Genomic DNA, 15,205 nt, shown 5'->3' on the forward strand with positions numbered 1-15,205 from the left:
CCTGCTCTTACCCAGCTCTCATTGTGGTCCCAGGATCTTGGACCGATCTGAATAGAGCTCAACAGGTGGAACTGCATAAGGAGGATACCAGCAGAGACCAGCTTGACAATAGGAAAGAACTTCCTTGGGGAGCAAAATTGGAACTGCCACCTATGGTCATAGAGCCAGACAGGTAGTGGAGAGATTTCTATCATTTCCATTGCCTGAGAGGGATGTCCAATAATAATGCCTTTCTTGGCTTCTATTTTTAATATTAAAGGATTTCTCAACCCCAGGATGAATATTTTTTTCTTTTAGATGTTAATTATATTGTTTTAAAATGTTAATTCTATTCATCGATGCCAGTCAAGTTATTTCTTTTTTTTAAACCCTTATATATATACTGTATATTATATATATGTATATGTATATGTATATATCTGTATCTGTATCTGTATATGTATATATATGTATATATATATATATACTGTGTATTGGCTCCAAGGCAGAAGAGTGGTAAGGGCTAGGCAATGGGGGTCAAGTGACTTGCCCAGGTTCACACAGCTGGGAAGTGGCTGAAGCCGGATTCGAACCTAGGACCTCCCACCTCTAGGCTTGGCTCTCAATCCACTGAGCAACCCAGCCGCCCAATCCACTGAGCTACCCAGCCGCCCACCCACCCCCTTAGGATTCTTTACAATATCTAATGATAAATGGTTCTCACGATCAATGTAAGTGTTCATTGAGGAACTTTGTATGGAAATTGTAGTTATGGATCACGAACAAGAGGAAATAATCTCAAACTACAACTCTGCTGTGACTCAGTAATAGTCGCCTTTAGATATTCCATTTTCAAAGAGCCATCATGGAAGTGATGAATGAGACACAGTGACTCCAAAAGCAAATGTTGACAGCAGTAATAGAAAGTACAGATTTTGGTTGGCTTGTAGTACTTGCCCAGAGTTAGAAAATGAAGAAAAGTCTGGGGTCAGATTTGAACCTACGACCTCTGGTCTTGAGGCCCAGCTCTCTGTCCACTGAGCCACTCAGCTGCGCTCCAACTTCCTTTTCCTGAACTACTCAAGGGTTTTCAACTTTCCCAGGGTTGGTTGGTTTCGTTGTTTGGTAGCTAGGAGCCTGACTACATGGCTTCAAGGCTAAATGGCCACAGGTGCCCAGGCTATTTGGCTTGCTGGAGGCTTCATTCATTAGGACACTCAAAAAGCCTGCTGATCTGAACCATGGACTTCAGGAGAAGCCTGAGCTTCACAAAGCTTCCTTTGACAAAGGGCACTCCATCAACAAGTGCCTTCTTCTTCTGGGACAAGCACAATGGAGAAGCTGGGGAAATGGCTAATCGGTGCCAGTCCCAGCTGATTCAACCCTTTCTGCTGAGCCTGTCTTCCTTCCCTCCGTGGCCACAAAGAGCTCAGCTGAAAACAAGCCATAACCCTTCATGAGGAAGCTCTTCAGTGGGTTGATTTCCAAAGGTGCTGCCTGAGGATAGAAGGAAGGACTTCCCCAAAAGGTCCCCAGGGAGGTACCTGAACTAAAGAAAGAGTCCATGCTGTATCCACACCTGCTCTTACCCAGCTCTCTTTGTGGTCCCAGGATGGCTCCGATCTGAATAGAGCTCAACAGGTGGAACTGCATAAGGAGGATACCAGCAGAGACCAGCTTGACAATAGGAAAGAACTTCCTTGGGGAGCAAAATTGGAACTGCCACCTATGGTCATAGAGCCAGACAGGTAGTGGAGAGATTTCTATCATTTCCATTGCCTGAGAGGGATGTCCAATAATAATTCCTTTCTTGGCTTCTATTTTTAATATTAAAGGGATTTCTCAACCCCAGGATGAATATTTTTTTCTTTTAGATGTTAATTATATTGTTTTAAAATGTTAATTCTATTCATCGATGCCAGTCAAGTTATTTCTTTTTTTTAAACCCTTATATATATACTGTATATTATATATATGTATATGTATATGTATATATCTGTATATGTATATGTATATATATGTATATATATATACTGTGTATTGGCTCCAAGGCAGAAGAGTGGTAAGGGCTAGGCAATGGGGGTCAAGTGACTTGCCCAGGTTCACACAGCTGGGAAGTGGCTGAAGCCGGATTCGAACCTAGGACCTCCCACCTCTAGGCTTGGCTCTCAATCCACTGAGCTACCCAGCCGCCCACCCACCCCCTTAGGATTCTTTACAATATCTAATGATAAATGGTTCTCACGATCAATTTAAGTGTTCATTGAGGAACTTTGTATGGAAATTGAAGTTATGGATCACAAACAAGAGGAAATAATCTCAAACTACAACTCTGCTGTGACTCAGTAATAGTCGCCTTTAGATATTCCATTTTCAAAGAGCCATCATGGAAGTGATGAATGAGACACAGTGACTCCAAAAGCAAATGTTGACAGCCGTAATAGAAAGTACAGATTTTGGTTGGCTTGTAGTACTTGCCCAGAGTTAGAAAATGAAGAAAAGTCTGGGGTCAGATTTGAACCTACGACCTCTGGTCTTGAGGCCCAGCTCTCTGTCCACTGAGCCACTCAGCTGCGCTCCAACTTCCTTTTCCTGAACTACTCAAGGGTTTTCAACTTTCCCAGGGTTGGTTGGTTTCGTTGTTTGGTAGCTAGGAGCCTGACTACATGGCTTCAAGGCTAAATGGCCACAGGTGCCCAGGCTATTTGGCTTGCTGGAGGCTTCATTCATTAGGACACTCAAAAAGCCTGCTGATCTGAACCATGGACTTCAGGAGAAGCCTGAGCTTCACAAAGCTTCCTTTGACAAAGGGCACTCCATCAACAAGTGCCTTCTTCTTCTGGGACAAGCACAATGGAGAAGCTGGGGAAATGGCTAATCGGTGCCAGTCCCAGCTGATTCAACCCTTTCTGCTGAGCCTGTCTTCCTTCCCTCCGTGGCCACAAAAAGCTCAGCTGAAAACAAGCCATAACCCTTCATGAGGAAGCTCTTCAGTGGGTTGATTTCCAAAGGTGCTGCCTGAGGATAGAAGGAAGGACTTCCCCAAAAGGTCCCCAGGGAGGTACCTGAACTAAAGAAAGAGTCCATGCTGTATCCACACCTGCTCTTACCCAGCTCTCTTTGTGGTCCCAGGATGGCTCCGATCTGAATAGAGCTCAACAGGTGGAACTGCATAAGGAGGATACCAGCAGAGACCAGCTTGACAATAGGAAAGAACTTCCTTGGGGAGCAAAATTGGAACTGCCACCTATGGTCATAGAGCCAGACAGGTAGTGGAGAGATTTCTATCATTTCCATTGCCTGAGAGGGATGTCCAATAATAATTCCTTTCTTGGCTTCTATTTTTAATATTAAAGGGATTTCTCAACCCCAGGATGAATATTTTTTTCTTTTAGATGTTAATTATATTGTTTTAAAATGTTAATTCTATTCATCGATGCCAGTCAAGTTATTTCTTTTTTTTAAACCCTTATATATATACTGTATATTATATATATGTATATGTATATGTATATATATGTATATGTATATATATGTATATATATGTATATATATATATATATATATATATATATACTTTGTATTGGCTCCAAGGCAGAAGAGTGGTAAGGGCTAGGCAATGGGGGTCAAGTGACTTGCCCAGGTTCACACAGCTGGGAAGTGGCTGAAGCCGGATTCGAACCTAGGACCTCCCACCTCTAGGCTTGGCTCTCAATCCACTGAGCTACCCAGCCGCCCAATCCACTGAGCTACCCAGCCGCCCAATCCACTGAGCTACCCAGCCGCCCACCCACCCCCTTAGGATTCTTTACAATATCTAATGATAAATGGTTCTCACGATCAATTTAAGTGTTCATTGAGGAACTTTGTATGGAAATTGAAGTTATGGATCACGAACAAGAGGAAATAATCTCAAACTACAACTCTGCTGTGACTCAGTAATAGTCGCCTTTAGATATTCCATTTTCAAAGAGCCATCATGGAAGTGATGAATGAGACACAGTGACTCCAAAAGCAAATGTTGACAGCAGTAATAGAAAGTACAGATTTTGGTTGGCTTGTAGTACTTGCCCAGAGTTAGAAAATGAAGAAAAGTCTGGGGTCAGATTTGAACCTACGACCTCTGGTCTTGAGGCCCAGCTCTCTGTCCACTGAGCCACTCAGCTGTGCTCCAACTTCCTTTTCCTGAACTACTCAAGGGTTTTCAACTTTCCCAGGGTTGGTTGGTTTCGTTGTTTGGTAGCTAGGAGCCTGACTACATGGCTTCAAGGCTAAATGGCCACAGGTGCCCAGGCTATTTGGCTTGCTGGAGGCTTCATTCATTAGGACACTCAAAAAGCCTGCTGATCTGAACCATGGACTTCAGGAGAAGCCTGAGCTTCACAAAGCTTCCTTTGACAAAGGGCACTCCATCAACAAGTGCCTTCTTCTTCTGGGACAAGCACAATGGAGAAGCTGGGGAAATGGCTAATCGGTGCCAGTCCCAGCTGATTCAACCCTTTCTGCTGAGCCTCTCTTCCTTCCCTCCGTGGCCACAAAAAGCTCAGCTGAAAACAAGCCATAACCCTTCATGAGGAAGCTCTTCAGTGGGTTGATTTCCAAAGGTGCTGCCTGAGGATAGAAGGAAGGACTTCCCCAAAAGGTCCCCAGGGAGGTACCTGAACTAAAGAAAGAGTCCATGCTGTATCCACACCTGCTCTTACCCAGCTCTCTTTGTGGTCCCAGGATGGCTCCGATCTGAATAGAGCTCAACAGGTGGAACTGCATAAGGAGGATACCAGCAGAGACCAGCTTGACAATAGGAAAGAACTTCCTTGGGGAGCAAAATTGGAACTGCCACCTATGGTCATAGAGCCAGACAGGTAGTGGAGAGATTTCTATCATTTCCATTGCCTGAGAGGGATGTCCAATAATAATTCCTTTCTTGGCTTCTATTTTTAATATTAAAGGGATTTCTCAACTCCAGGATGAATATTTTTTTCTTTTAGATGTTAATTATATTGTTTTAAAATGTTAATTCTATTCATCGATGCCAGTCAAGTTATTTCTTTTTTTTAAACCCTTATATATATACTGTATATTATATATATGTATATGTATATGTATATATCTGTATATGTATATGTATATATATGTATATATATATACTGTGTATTGGCTCCAAGGCAGAAGAGTGGTAAGGGCTAGGCAATGGGGGTCAAGTGACTTGCCCAGGTTCACACAGCTGGGAAGTGGCTGAAGCCGGATTCGAACCTAGGACCTCCCACCTCTAGGCTTGGCTCTCAATCCACTGAGCTACCCAGCCGCCCACCCACCCCCTTAGGATTCTTTACAATATCTAATGATAAATGGTTCTCACGATCAATTTAAGTGTTCATTGAGGAACTTTGTATGGAAATTGAAGTTATGGATCACAAACAAGAGGAAATAATCTCAAACTACAACTCTGCTGTGACTCAGTAATAGTCGCCTTTAGATATTCCATTTTCAAAGAGCCATCATGGAAGTGATGAATGAGACACAGTGACTCCAAAAGCAAATGTTGACAGCAGTAATAGAAAGTACAGATTTTGGTTGGCTTGTAGTACTTGCCCAGAGTTAGAAAATGAAGAAAAGTCTGGGGTCAGATTTGAACCTACGACCTCTGGTCTTGAGGCCCAGCTCTCTGTCCACTGAGCCACTCAGCTGCGCTCCAACTTCCTTTTCCTGAACTACTCAAGGGTTTTCAACTTTCCCAGGGTTGGTTGGTTTCGTTGTTTGGTAGCTAGGAGCCTGACTACATGGCTTCAAGGCTAAATGGCCACAGGTGCCCAGGCTATTTGGCTTGCTGGAGGCTTCATTCATTAGGACACTCAAAAAGCCTGCTGATCTGAACCATGGACTTCAGGAGAAGCCTGAGCTTCACAAAGCTTCCTTTGACAAAGGGCACTCCATCAACAAGTGCCTTCTTCTTCTGGGAAAAGCACAATGGAGAAGCTGGGGAAATGGCTAATCGGTGCCAGTCCCAGCTGATTCAACCCTTTCTGCTGAGCCTCTCTTCCTTCCCTCCGTGGCCACAAAGAGCTCAGCTGAAAACAAGCCATAACCCTTCATGAGGAAGCTCTTCAGTGGGTTGATTTCCAAAGGTGCTGCCTGAGGATAGAAGGAAGGACTTCCCCAAAAGGTCCCCAGGGAGGTACCTGAACTAAAGAAAGAGTCCATGCTGTATCCACACCTGCTCTTACCCAGCTCTCATTGTGGTCCCAGGATCTTGGACTGATCTGAATAGAGCTCAACAGGTGGAACTGCATAAGGAGGATACCAGCAGAGACCAGCTTGACAATAGGAAAGAACTTCCTTGGGGAGCAAAATTGGAACTGCCACCTATGGTCATAGAGCCAGACAGGTAGTGGAGAGATTTCTATCATTTCCATTGCCTGACAGGGATGTCCAATAATAATGCCTTTCTTGGCTTCTATTTTTAATATTAAAGGATTTCTCAACCCCAGGATGAATATTTTTTTCTTTTAGATGTTAATTATATTGTTTTAAAATGTTAATTCTATTCATCGATGCCAGTCAAGTTATTTCTTTTTTTTAAACCCTTATATATATACTGTATATTATATATATGTATATGTATATGTATATATCTGTATCTGTATCTGTATATGTATATATATGTATATATATATATATACTTTGTATTGGCTCCAAGGCAGAAGAGTGGTAAGGGCTAGGCAATGGGGGTCAAGTGACTTGCCCAGGTTCACACAGCTGGGAAGTGGCTGAAGCCGGATTCGAACCTAGGACCTCCCACCTCTAGGCTTGGCTCTCAATCCACTGAGCTACCCAGCCGCCCAATCCACTGAGCTACCCAGCCGCCCACCCACCCCCTTAGGATTCTTTACAATATCTAATGATAAATGGTTCTCACGATCAATTTAAGTGTTCATTGAGGAACTTTGTATGGAAATTGAAGTTATGGATCACGAACAAGAGGAAATAATCTCAAACTACAACTCTGCTGTGACTCAGTAATAGTCGCCTTTAGATATTCCATTTTCAAAGAGCCATCATGGAAGTGAGGAATGAGACACAGTGACTCCAAAAGCAAATGTTGACAGCAGTAATAGAAAGTACAGATTTTGGTTGGCTTGTAGTACTTGCCCAGAGTTAGAAAATGAAGAAAAGTCTGGGGTCAGATTTGAACCTACGACCTCTGGTCTTGAGGGCCAGCTCTCTGTCCACTGAGCCACTCAGCTGCGCTCCAACTTCCTTTTCCTGAACTACTCAAGGGTTTTCAACTTTCCCAGGGCTGGTTGGTTTCGTTGTTTGGTAGCTAGGAGCCTGACTACATGGCTTCAAGGCTAAATGGCCACAGGTGCCCAGGCTATTTGGCTTGCTGGAGGCTTCATTCATTAGGACACTCAAAAAGCCTGCTGATCTGAACCATGGACTTCAGGAGAAGCCTGAGCTTCACAAAGCTTCCTTTGACAAAGGGCACTCCATCAACAAGTGCCTTCTTCTTCTGGGACAAGCACAATGGAGAAGCTGGGGAAATGGCTAATCGGTGCCAGTCCCAGCTGATTCAACCCTTTCTGCTGAGCCTCTCTTCCTTCCCTCCGTGGCCACAAAAAGCTCAGCTGAAAACAAGCCATAACCCTTCATGAGGAAGCTCTTCAGTGGGTTGATTTCCAAAGGTGCTGCCTGAGGATAGAAGGAAGGACTTCCCCAAAAGGTCCCCAGGGAGGTACCTGAACTAAAGAAAGAGTCCATGCTGTATCCACACCTGCTCTTACCCAGCTCTCTTTGTGGTCCCAGGATGGCTCCGATCTGAATAGAGCTCAACAGGTGGAACTGCATAAGGAGGATACCAGCAGAGACCAGCTTGACAATAGGAAAGAACTTCCTTGGGGAGCAAAATTGGAACTGCCACCTATGGTCATAGAGCCAGACAGGTAGTGGAGAGATTTCTATCATTTCCATTGCCTGAGAGGGATGTCCAATAATAATTCCTTTCTTGGCTTCTATTTTTAATATTAAAGGGATTTCTCAACCCCAGGATGAATATTTTTTTCTTTTAGATGTTAATTATATTGTTTTAAAATGTTAATTCTATTCATCGATGCCAGTCAAGTTATTTCTTTTTTTTAAACCCTTATATATATACTGTATATTATATATATATGTATATGTATATATATGTATATATATATATATATATATATATATATATATATATATATATATACTGTGTATTGGCTCCAAGGCAGAAGAGTGGTAAGGGCTAGGCAATGGGGGTCAAGTGACTTGCCCAGGTTCACACAGCTGGGAAGTGGCTGAAGCCGGATTCGAACCTAGGACCTCCCACCTCTAGGCTTGGCTCTCAATCCACTGAGCTACCCAGCCGCCCACCCACCCCCTTAGGATTCTTTACAATATCTAATGATAAATGGTTCTCACGATCAATTTAAGTGTTCATTGAGGAACTTTGTATGGAAATTGAAGTTATGGATCACGAACAAGAGGAAATAATCTCAAACTACAACTCTGCTGTGACTCAGTAATAGTCGCCTTTAGATATTCCATTTTCAAAGAGCCATCATGGAAGTGATGAATGAGACACAGTGACTCCAAAAGCAAATGTTGACAGCAGTAATAGAAAGTACAGATTTTGGTTGGCTTGTAGTACTTGCCCAGAGTTAGAAAATGAAGAAAAGTCTGGGGTCAGATTTGAACCTACGACCTCTGGTCTTGAGGCCCAGCTCTCTGTCCACTGAGCCACTCAGCTGCGCTCCAACTTCCTTTTCCTGAACTACTCAAGGGTTTTCAACTTTCCCAGGGTTGGTTGGTTTCGTTGTTTGGTAGCTAGGAGCCTGACTACATGGCTTCAAGGCTAAATGGCCACAGGTGCCCAGGCTATTTGGCTTGCTGGAGGCTTCATTCATTAGGACACTCAAAAAGCCTGCTGATCTGAACCATGGACTTCAGGAGAAGCCTGAGCTTCACAAAGCTTCCTTTGACAAAGGGCACTCCATCAACAAGTGCCTTCTTCTTCTGGGACAAGCACAATGGAGAAGCTGGGGAAATGGCTAATCGGTGCCAGTCCCAGCTGATTCAACCCTTTCTGCTGAGCCTGTCTTCCTTCCCTCCGTGGCCACAAAAAGCTCAGCTGAAAACAAGCCATAACCCTTCATGAGGAAGCTCTTCAGTGGGTTGATTTCCAAAGGTGCTGCCTGAGGATAGAAGGAAGGACTTCCCCAAAAGGTCCCCAGGGAGGTACCTGAACTAAAGAAAGAGTCCATGCTGTATCCACACCTGCTCTTACCCAGCTCTCTTTGTGGTCCCAGGATGGCTCCGATCTGAATAGAGCTCAACAGGTGGAACTGCATAAGGAGGATACCAGCAGAGACCAGCTTGACAATAGGAAAGAACTTCCATGGGGAGCAAAATTGGAACTGCCACCTATGGTCATAGAGCCAGACAGGTAGTGGAGAGATTTCTATCATTTCCATTGCCTGAGAGGGATGTCCAATAATAATTCCTTTCTTGGCTTCTATTTTTAATATTAAAGGGATTTCTCAACCCCAGGATGAATATTTTTTCTTTTAGATGTTAATTATATTGTTTTAAAATGTTAATTCTATTCATCGATGCCAGTCAAGTTATTTCTTTTTTTTAAACCCTTATATATATACTGTATATTATATATATGTATATGTATATGTATATATATGTATATGTATATATATGTATATATATGTATATATATATATATATATACTTTGTATTGGCTCCAAGGCAGAAGAGTGGTAAGGGCTAGGCAATGGGGGTCAAGTGACTTGCCCAGGTTCACACAGCTGGGAAGTGGCTGAAGCCGGATTCGAACCTAGGACCTCCCACCTCTAGGCTTGGCTCTCAATCCACTGAGCTACCCAGCCGCCCAATCCACTGAGCTACCCAGCCGCCCAATCCACTGAGCTACCCAGCCGCCCACCCACCCCCTTAGGATTCTTTACAATATCTAATGATAAATGGTTCTCACGATCAATTTAAGTGTTCATTGAGGAACTTTGTATGGAAATTGAAGTTATGGATCACAAACAAGAGGAAATAATCTCAAACTACAACTCTGCTGTGACTCAGTAATAGTCGCCTTTAGATATTCCATTTTCAAAGAGCCATCATGGAAGTGATGAATGAGACACAGTGACTCCAAAAGCAAATGTTGACAGCAGTAATAGAAAGTACAGATTTTGGTTGGCTTGTAGTACTTGCCCAGAGTTAGAAAATGAAGAAAAGTCTGGGGTCAGATTTGAACCTACGACCTCTGGTCTTGAGGCCCAGCTCTCTGTCCACTGAGCCACTCAGCTGTGCTCCAACTTCCTTTTCCTGAACTACTCAAGGGTTTTCAACTTTCCCAGGGTTGGTTGGTTTCGTTGTTTGGTAGCTAGGAGCCTGACTACATGGCTTCAAGGCTAAATGGCCACAGGTGCCCAGGCTATTTGGCTTGCTGGAGGCTTCATTCATTAGGACACTCAAAAAGCCTGCTGATCTGAACCATGGACTTCAGGAGAAGCCTGAGCTTCACAAAGCTTCCTTTGACAAAGGGCACTCCATCAACAAGTGCCTTCTTCTTCTGGGACAAGCACAATGGAGAAGCTGGGGAAATGGCTAATCGGTGCCAGTCCCAGCTGATTCAACCCTTTCTGCTGAGCCTCTCTTCCTTCCCTCCGTGGCCACAAAAAGCTCAGCTGAAAACAAGCCATAACCCTTCATGAGGAAGCTCTTCAGTGGGTTGATTTCCAAAGGTGCTGCCTGAGGATAGAAGGAAGGACTTCCCCAAAAGGTCCCCAGGGAGGTACCTGAACTAAAGAAAGAGTCCATGCTGTATCCACACCTGCTCTTACCCAGCTCTCTTTGTGGTCCCAGGATGGCTCCGATCTGAATAGAGCTCAACAGGTGGAACTGCATAAGGAGGATACCAGCAGAGACCAGCTTGACAATAGGAAAGAACTTCCTTGGGGAGCAAAATTGGAACTGCCACCTATGGTCATAGAGCCAGACAGGTAGTGGAGAGATTTCTATCATTTCCATTGCCTGAGAGGGATGTCCAATAATAATTCCTTTCTTGGCTTCTATTTTTAATATTAAAGGGATTTCTCAACCCCAGGATGAATATTTTTTTCTTTTAGATGTTAATTATATTGTTTTAAAATGTTAATTCTATTCATCGATGCCAGTCAAGTTATTTCTTTTTTTTAAACCCTTATATATATACTGTATATTATATATATATGTATATGTATATGTATATATATGTATATGTATATATATGTATATATATGTATATATATATATATATATATATATATACTGTGTATTGGCTCCAAGGCAGAAGAGTGGTAAGGGCTAGGCAATGGGGGTCAAGTGACTTGCCCAGGTTCACACAGCTGGGAAGTGGCTGAAGCCGGATTCGAACCTAGGACCTCCCACCTCTAGGCTTGGCTCTCAATCCACTGAGCTACCCAGCCGCCCACCCACCCCCTTAGGATTCTTTACAATATCTAATGATAAATGGTTCTCACGATCAATTTAAGTGTTCATTGAGGAACTTTGTATGGAAATTGAAGTTATGGATCACGAACAAGAGGAAATAATCTCAAACTACAACTCTGCTGTGACTCAGTAATAGTCGCCTTTAGATATTCCATTTTCAAAGAGCCATCATGGAAGTGATGAATGAGACACAGTGACTCCAAAAGCAAATGTTGACAGCAGTAATAGAAAGTACAGATTTTGGTTGGCTTGTAGTACTTGCCCAGAGTTAGAAAATGAAGAAAAGTCTGGGGTCAGATTTGAACCTACGACCTCTGGTCTTGAGGCCCAGCTCTCTGTCCACTGAGCCACTCAGCTGCGCTCCAACTTCCTTTTCCTGAACTACTCAAGGGTTTTCAACTTTCCCAGGGTTGGTTGGTTTCGTTGTTTGGTAGCTAGGAGCCTGACTACATGGCTTCAAGGCTAAATGGCCACAGGTGCCCAGGCTATTTGGCTTGCTGGAGGCTTCATTCATTAGGACACTCAAAAAGCCTGCTGATCTGAACCATGGACTTCAGGAGAAGCCTGAGCTTCACAAAGCTTCCTTTGACAAAGGGCACTCCATCAACAAGTGCCTTCTTCTTCTGGGACAAGCACAATGGAGAAGCAGGGGAAATGGCTAATCGGTGCCAGTCCCAGCTGATTCAACCCTTTCTGCTGAGCCTCTCTTCCTTCCCTCCGTGGCCACAAAAAGCTCAGCTGAAAACAAGCCATAACCCTTCATGAGGAAGCTCTTCAGTGGGTTGATTTCCAAAGGTGCTGCCTGAGGATAGAAGGAAGGACTTCCCCAAAAGGTCCCCAGGGAGGTACCTGAACTAAAGAAAGAGTCCATGCTGTATCCACACCTGCTCTTACCCAGCTCTCTTTGTGGTCCCAGGATGGCTCCGATCTGAATAGAGCTCAACAGGTGGAACTGCATAAGGAGGATACCAGCAGAGACCAGCTTGACAATAGGAAAGAACTTCCTTGGGGAGCAAAATTGGAACTGCCACCTATGGTCATAGAGCCAGACAGGTAGTGGAGAGATTTCTATCATTTCCATTGCCTGAGAGGGATGTCCAATAATAATTCCTTTCTTGGCTTCTATTTTTAATATTAAAGGGATTTCTCAACCCCAGGATGAATATTTTTTTCTTTTAGATGTTAATTATATTGTTTTAAAATGTTAATTCTATTCATCGATGCCAGTCAAGTTATTTCTTTTTTTTAAACCCTTATATATATACTGTATATTATATATATGTATATGTATATGTATATATATGTATATGTATATATATGTATATATATGTATATATATATATATATATATATATATATATATATACTTTGTATTGGCTCCAAGGCAGAAGAGTGGTAAGGGCTAGGCAATGGGGGTCAAGTGACTTGCCCAGGTTCACACAGCTGGGAAGTGGCTGAAGCCGGATTCGAACCTAGGACCTCCCACCTCTAGGCTTGGCTCTCAATCCACTGAGCTACCCAGCCGCCCAATCCACTGAGCTACCCAGCCGCCCAATCCACTGAGCTACCCAGCCGCCCACCCACCCCCTTAGGATTCTTTACAATATCTAATGATAAATGGTTCTCACGATCAATTTAAGTGTTCATTGAGGAACTTTGTATGGAAATTGAAGTTATGGATCACAAACAAGAGGAAATAATCTCAAACTACAACTCTGCTGTGACTCAGTAATAGTCGCCTTTAGATATTCCATTTTCAAAGAGCCATCATGGAAGTGATGAATGAGACACAGTGACTCCAAAAGCAAATGTTGACAGCAGTAATAGAAAGTACAGATTTTGGTTGGCTTGTAGTACTTGCCCAGAGTTAGAAAATGAAGAAAAGTCTGGGGTCAGATTTGAACCTACGACCTCTGGTCTTGAGGCCCAGCTCTCTGTCCACTGAGCCACTCAGCTGCGCTCCAACTTCCTTTTCCTGAACTACTCAAGGGTTTTCAACTTTCCCAGGGTTGGTTGGTTTCGTTGTTTGGTAGCTAGGAGCCTGACTACATGGCTTCAAGGCTAAATGGCCACAGGTGCCCAGGCTATTTGGCTTGCTGGAGGCTTCATTCATTAGGACACTCAAAAAGCCTGCTGATCTGAACCATGGACTTCAGGAGAAGCCTGAGCTTCACAAAGCTTCCTTTGACAAAGGGCACTCCATCAACAAGTGCCTTCTTCTTCTGGGACAAGCACAATGGAGAAGCAGGGGAAATGGCTAATCGGTGCCAGTCCCAGCTGATTCAACCCTTTCTGCTGAGCCTCTCTTCCTTCCCTCCGTGGCCACAAAAAGCTCAGCTGAAAACAAGCCATAACCCTTCATGAGGAAGCTCTTCAGTGGGTTGATTTCCAAAGGTGCTGCCTGAGGATAGAAGGAAGGACTTCCCCAAAAGGTCCCCAGGGAGGTACCTGAACTAAAGAAAGAGTCCATGCTGTATCCACACCTGCTCTTACCCAGCTCTCTTTGTGGTCCCAGGATGGCTCCGATCTGAATAGAGCTCAACAGGTGGAACTGCATAAGGAGGATACCAGCAGAGACCAGCTTGACAATAGGAAAGAACTTCCTTGGGGAGCAAAATTGGAACTGCCACCTATGGTCATAGAGCCAGACAGGTAGTGGAGAGATTTCTATCATTTCCATTGCCTGAGAGGGATGTCCAATAATAATTCCTTTCTTGGCTTCTATTTTTAATATTAAAGGGATTTCTCAACCCCAGGATGAATATTTTTTTCTTTTAGATGTTAATTATATTGTTTTAAAATGTTAATTCTATTCATCGATGCCAGTCAAGTTATTTCTTTTTTTTAAACCCTTATATATATACTGTATATTATATATATGTATATGTATATGTATATATATGTATATGTATATATATGTATATATATGTATATATATATATATATATATATATATATATATATACTTTGTATTGGCTCCAAGGCAGAAGAGTGGTAAGGGCTAGGCAATGGGGGTCAAGTGACTTGCCCAGGTTCACACAGCTGGGAAGTGGCTGAAGCCGGATTCGAACCTAGGACCTCCCACCTCTAGGCTTGGCTCTCAATCCACTGAGCTACCCAGCCGCCCAATCCACTGAGCTACCCAGCCGCCCAATCCACTGAGCTACCCAGCCGCCCACCCACCCCCTTAGGATTCTTTACAATATCTAATGATAAATGGTTCTCACGATCAATTTAAGTGTTCATTGAGGAACTTTGTATGGAAATTGAAGTTATGGATCACGAACAAGAGGAAATCATCTCAAACTACAACTCTGCTGTGACTCAGTAATAGTCGCCTTTAGATATTCCATTTTCAAAGAGCCATCATGGAAGTGAGGAATGAGACACAGTGACTCCAAAAGCAAATGTTGACAGCAGTAATAGAAAGTACAGATTTTGGTTGGCTTGTAGTACTTGCCCAGAGTTAGAAAATGAAGAAAAGTCTGGGGTCAGATTTGAACCTACGACCTCTGGTCTTGAGGCCCAGCTCTCTGTCCACTGAGCCACTCAGCTGCGCTCCAACTTCCTTTTCCTGAACTACTCAAGGGTTTTCAACTTTCCCAGGGTTGGTTGGTTTCGTTGTTTGGTAGCTAGGAGCCTGACTACATGGCTTCAAGGCTAAATGGCCACAGGTGCCCAGGCT

The sequence above is a fragment of the Monodelphis domestica genome, chromosome 4, assembly GCF_027887165.1.
Source record: "Monodelphis domestica isolate mMonDom1 chromosome 4, mMonDom1.pri, whole genome shotgun sequence".
NCBI lineage: Eukaryota > Metazoa > Chordata > Mammalia > Didelphimorphia > Didelphidae > Monodelphis > Monodelphis domestica.